Consider the following 6,112-nt stretch of genomic DNA (forward strand, 5'->3'; position numbering starts at 1 on the left):
TAGCTTTGCAAATTCAGCTATTGTTGGAAGCCAGCCAATATGAAACAAACTATTAAAATTACAAAAGGTTGCCGCATATGTTGTGTAAATGTTGAACTCATACATCTGTCAACTCTTGTCATTTTAATCCGTTTCACATTTGCTAGCTACCTTTTAGATCGAAGCCCAAATAGAATGATTGAAGATGATAGAAGCCCATCTCCTACTGTAAATAACCTACACACTGCGTGTGTAGCCAGCCAGCCAGGTAGAAAAATGGAAGAAAAATAAAAGATGGACATTAGAGTATTTTTCAATACACCAAAACGCATAGTAAGAACCCTAGTAGCCTAATATCTCAAAGACTAGTTGATAAAATGTTCATAAGAAAGAAATGAAATTCTAATGGAAATGCTTCACAATGATGTCATTAGGCAGAGCAGGCAACAGATGGCACACAGACAGCAGAGTTGGGGACAGATATGCAGGGACAGACTGGCAGAGACAGGGAGTCTCAGGTAAGTTTGTTGAGTCTTTGTTTGGCAACATTATGAAAGGTTCTCAATTTTTTTTGACTTGTAAAATAGGAACATAATTGGAAAATGCCATGGATACCCCCACTCTCAACTTAAACTGGTGACTGAACTAAGATTTGTTAAAGGCAATGGTATTGCTGTTGTGATTAGTTGTGTAGTTTTGGGTACCGGTAGTTAGGAGTACGGCAAACACCTTATTTCTTTGGTTCCTCGATATACATTTACCATATTACAATGTAGGCTATGTGTTACATTGTAGGCTACTTTTGGTGTCCCCCTCAGGAATTGCTCTTGAGAAAATTTCATGTAATTGTCCCCTCCAAAGTTGATATCAGATTTTCGCCAATGGTTATACTGCAATTAATGTATTGTTTAATGTTGTGGTGTGTAGTGGCTTTGCTGGCATGCATCAACAACAAAAAAATGGGGAGTTTGCCTCACTAAGATTTACATGCTAAAATCACCACTGACGGCAAGACTTGAAAATGGCTATCTAGCAATGATCAACAACCAACTTGAAAGGGTTTGAAGATTTTTTTATAATAATGTGCAAACATTGTACAATCCAGGTGTGCAAAGCTGTTAGAGACTTACCCAGAAAGACTCACAGCCGTAATTTCTGCCTTAAGTGATTCTAACGTATTTACTCAGTGGTGTGAATACTTATGTAAATGAGATGTGTATTTCATTTTCACATTTTTTCAAAACATTTCAAAAAACACTTTGTTATGTGTGTAGATGGGTGAGATTTGTATTTTATTTCATACATTTTGAATTCATGCTGTAACACAACAAAATATGGAATACGTCAAGGGGTATGAATACTTTCTGAAGGGAAAGGGGGATACCTAGTCAGTTGTCCAACATTGTATTCAACTGAAATGTCTTTTCTGCATTTAACCCAACCCCTCCGAATCAGAGGTGCCGGGGGCTGCCATAATCGACATCCAGGTCTTCGGCGCCCAGGGAACAATGGGTTAATGATTTTGAACTTGTCAGCTCGGGGTTTCGATCCAGCAACCTTCCGGTTACTGGCCCAATGCTCTAACCACCACGCTACCTGCCGACCCCACACTAGGCTACCTACACAGGCACTGTGTATCAGTGCATACTGCTCTATCATTACTATAACTACCACCACCAACGAGTCTACCTCCCTCCCCTATAACAAAACTATTTTCCTTCATAAATACCTGTGTTATGACGACAACACTATCATTCACATCCTCATCCTCAGCCCTCCAACATCTAGCTCCTCTAGACTGGGGTCCATTCCCAGCCCTCTAACATCTAGGTCCTCTAGACTGGGGTCCATTCCCAGCCCTCCAACATCTAGCTCCTCTAGACTGGGGTCCATTCCCAGCCCTCCAACGTCTAGCTCCGCTAGACTGGGGTCTATTGTCAGCCTTCCAACATCTAGCTCCTCTAGACTGGGGTCCATTCCCAGGCCTCCAACATCTAGCTCCTCTAGACTGGGGTCCATTCCCAGCCCTCCAACATCTAGCTCCTCTAGACTGGGGTCCATTCCCAGGCCTCCAACATCTTGCTCCTCTAGACTGGGGTCCATTCCCAGCCCTCCAACATCTAGGTCATCTAGACTGGGGTCCATTCCCAGCCCTCCAACATCTAGGTCCTCTAGACTGGGGTCCATTCCCAGCCCTCCAACATCTAGCTCCTCTAGACTGGGGTCCATTCCCAGCCCTCCAACATCTTGCTCCTCTAGACTGGGGTCCATTCCCAGCCCTCCAACATCTAGCTCCTCTAGACTGGGGCCTATTCTCAGCCCTCCAACATCTAGCTCCTCTAGACTGGGGTCCATTCCCAGCCCTCCAACATCTAGCTCCTCTAGACTGGGGTCCATTCCCAGCCCTCCAACATCTAGCTCCTCTAGACTGGGGTCCATTCCCAGCCCTCCAACATCTAGCTCCTCTAGACTGGGGTCCATTCCCAGCCCTCCAACATCTAGCTCCTCTAGACTGGGGTCCATTCCCAGCCCTCCAACATCTAGCTCCTCTAGACTGGGGTCCATTCCCAGGCCTCCAGCATCTAGCTCCTCTAGACTGGGGTCCATTCCCAGCCCTCCAACATCTAGCTCCTCTAGACTGGGGTCCATTCCCAGCCCTCCAACATCTAGCTCCTCTAGACTGGGGTCCATTCCCAGCCCTCCAACATCTAGCTCCTCTAGACTGGGGTCCATTCCCAGCCCTCCAACATCTAGCTCCTCTAGACTGGGGTCCATTCCCAGCCCTCCAACATCTAGCTCCGCTAGACTGGGGTCCATTCCCAGTCTGGAGGCGAGCTTAGGCGAGCTTAGTCAGCAGCACTCAAGAGGCTTGGTGAGACTGCCTGGCCAGCGTTAATCTGTGCCCCCCCCCTGAGACGGGCCGTGCTGGGGCGAGGAACAGGCGGTGCCAAGCCTCAGCGTGGTGAATCACAACCTGACCACATGCTTAAGTTAACTGCCGAGCTGTCAGGCGAAGCAGAGAGAGGTGTGAGTAAGAGAGATGAGAACAGAAAATGTGTGTGTGTCTGTGTGTGCGTGTTCTCAAGTTTATGCATGTGCCCGTCTGTGTGTGTGTGCACTCTTCGAGCGGGCTGGGTATTGGGGAGCTCAGCAGGCTTTTAGCTGCCAGATTGCTGGTGCCCACAGGGATGTCTCCAGCGTTCTACAGAGGGGAAATTATCTCGGATGGATCTGATTTCTGCCACCGCCCAAAAACCACCAACCAGCCCCAGAGCCCCCATTCACCAACAATGAATATCAATACTCACACCCCGCCTCTGACCCGTTACCGGTTCAACACTGGTGCTGAGCTGAAGGGTAAAAGCAAATCATTGAAAACTTCAAGGGGTGGTTTCCTGGACACATATTGAACCTAGTCCTGGACTAAAAAACATTATCCATTGAGCCAGCTTTTAAGACCAAGTCTAGGCTTAATCTGTGTCTGGGAAACTACCCCCAAAATCAAACATGGGTAAAGACAAAAAAAAAGGTGTATGGTTGTAGTGGCTGATTCAATCACCTGATATGGAAGTTATCAAACAATTCAATCTTTCTAATTACTTTAATCACAATTTAATGTTTGGTGTATTCACACCGAGGCATTAAAAGAGTTCGGCAGGGATGCTGGCCCATGTTGATTCCAATGTTTCCCACAGTTGTGTCAAGTTGGTTGGATGTCCTTTGGATGGTGGACCAGTCTTGCAGTTCTTGACAAAGTGGTGCATCTGACACCAACTACAGTTCAAAGACACTTAAATCTTTTGTCTTGCCCATTCACCCTCTGAACGGCACACATACACAATCTATGTCTCAAGACTTTAAAATCCTTCTTTAACATGTCTCCTCCCCTTCATCTACACTGATTGAAATGGATTTAACAAGTGACATCAATCAGGGATCATAGCTTTCACATAATTAGTTTGTCATAGAAAGAGCAGGTGTTCTTAATGTTTTGTACACTCTGTGTATATTCTTACCCAGAGTTTGAATGCTGCAATCCAGCACAAACACAAACACACAAGGTAAACACATGTGGTACCAAACATACCACACACACAGCTGCTGTTTATTCTGCCGGCAGCACAAATAAGGCTTGTTCAAAGCTAGCCCTGAAGAGCCAGTATTTACTCTGAGTTTCACGGCTCACCAGGTTGGTTGGTTAGGGAGCTGTATAGCATCATCACAGAGGGATAATCACTAATCACAGACAGACAGACAGACAGACAGACAGACAGACAGACAGAGAAGGGGGAGACAGTGAGCGAGAGAGAGAGACTAAACCACAGGAATGGACACTATGGAACACAAAGCTTTTAGCATCTTATGCTGGAATATTAAAGGTCTGAGGTAATCTGCCTTTGGCCGAAAGAGTAGGAAGACTGACTTTAGCAAATAAATCAGAAATACAGACATTGTTATTCTACAAGAAACATAGAATAGAGGAGATGGATCCACTGGTTGCCCTCTAGGTTACAGAGAGATGTTAGTCCCATCCACCAAACTACCAGGAGTAAAACACGGTAGGGACTCAGGGGGTATGCTAATTTGGTATAGATCACACCTAACCCATTCTCTTAAATTAATTAAAATAGGATCATTTTACATCTGGTTAGAAATTCATAGGGAAATGATCTCAAAAGAGAAACCTTTTCTCCTGTATGCTACCTATATCCCCCCAATAGAACCCTTAACCTTTAATGATAACAGCTTCTCCACCCTAGAGGACAATTTCCAGGCCCAGGGACATGTAGTAGTCTGCGGTAACCTAAATCCCAGAACTGGACAAGAACCTGACACTCTCAGCACACAGGGGGACAAACACCTACCAGGTGACAGTATTCCCTCCCGAATATATACCCCCCTAGACACAACAACGACAAAACAACCAACAAAATCGGGTCACAACTCCTGCAGCTCTGTCGCACGCTGGGTCTGTACATAGTCAATGGTAAGCTTCGAGGGGATTCCTATGGTAAGTACACCTATAGCTCATCTCTTGGCAGTAGTACTGTAGACTACTTTATCACTGACCTCAACCCAGAGTCTCTCAGAGCTTTCACAGTCAGCCAACTGACACCCCTATCAGACTACAACAAAATCACAATCTACTTGAACAGAGCAATACTCAATCATGAGGCATCAAAGCCAAAGGAACTGAGTAATATTAAGAAATCCTATAGATGGAAGGAATGTAGTGTGGAAACCTACCAAAAAACAATTAGGAAACAACAAATCCAATCCCTATAGACAACTTCCTGGACAAAATGTGAAGGTGCAAACTTAGCAGTAGAAAGCATGAACAGTATATCTGACCTACCGGCTAACAAGCCAAACTTCAATTCAAGCAGAAAATGAAAGAAAACAAACATCAATGAGAAAGGGTTTGATGAAGAATGCAAAGAAAACCTATCCAACAAAAAACACAGAACCAGAAAACTTTAGCTTACACTTTCACTATGTGGAAACACTAAAACAGTACAGAAATGTCCTCCACTAAGAAAAAATAAGGAACAGCATGTCAGAAAACAGCTCAATGTATTTGAAGAATCCATAGAATAAAATCACTTGTGGGAAAATTGGAACATGCTAAACAAACACTAGAGCTACCTATCCAAACTGTAGATAAACACTTCTCCAACAAAGAACAAAGAACCAAGAACTAAAACATGATAACTGACTAAATGTAGGACCAGTTATAAAAGATGACCGGAACCCACTGGATTCTCAAATTATATTGGATGAGCTACGGGACAAAATACAAACCCTCCAACCCAAAAAGGACTGTGGTGTTGATGGTATACTCAACAAAATGATAAAACATACAGACCACAAATTCCAATTGGCTATTCTCAAACTCTTCAACATTATCTTTTGCTCTGGGATCTTCCCCAATATTTGGAACCAATCCCCAAAAAATGTTGACAAATTTGATCCCAATAATTACCGTGGAATCTGTGTCAATAGCAATTTTTTTTTTAAATCCTCTGCAGTATCAACAGCAGACATTTTCTCAGTGAAAACAATGTTTATACTCTCTGCACACCTTTATTTACAAATAAATAAAACAAAACAAGCCTTCTCATGCTTTGCTGAT

Source organism: Salmo salar, chromosome ssa27 (assembly GCF_905237065.1).
Source record: "Salmo salar chromosome ssa27, Ssal_v3.1, whole genome shotgun sequence".
NCBI classification, from domain to species: Eukaryota; Metazoa; Chordata; class Actinopteri; order Salmoniformes; family Salmonidae; genus Salmo; species Salmo salar.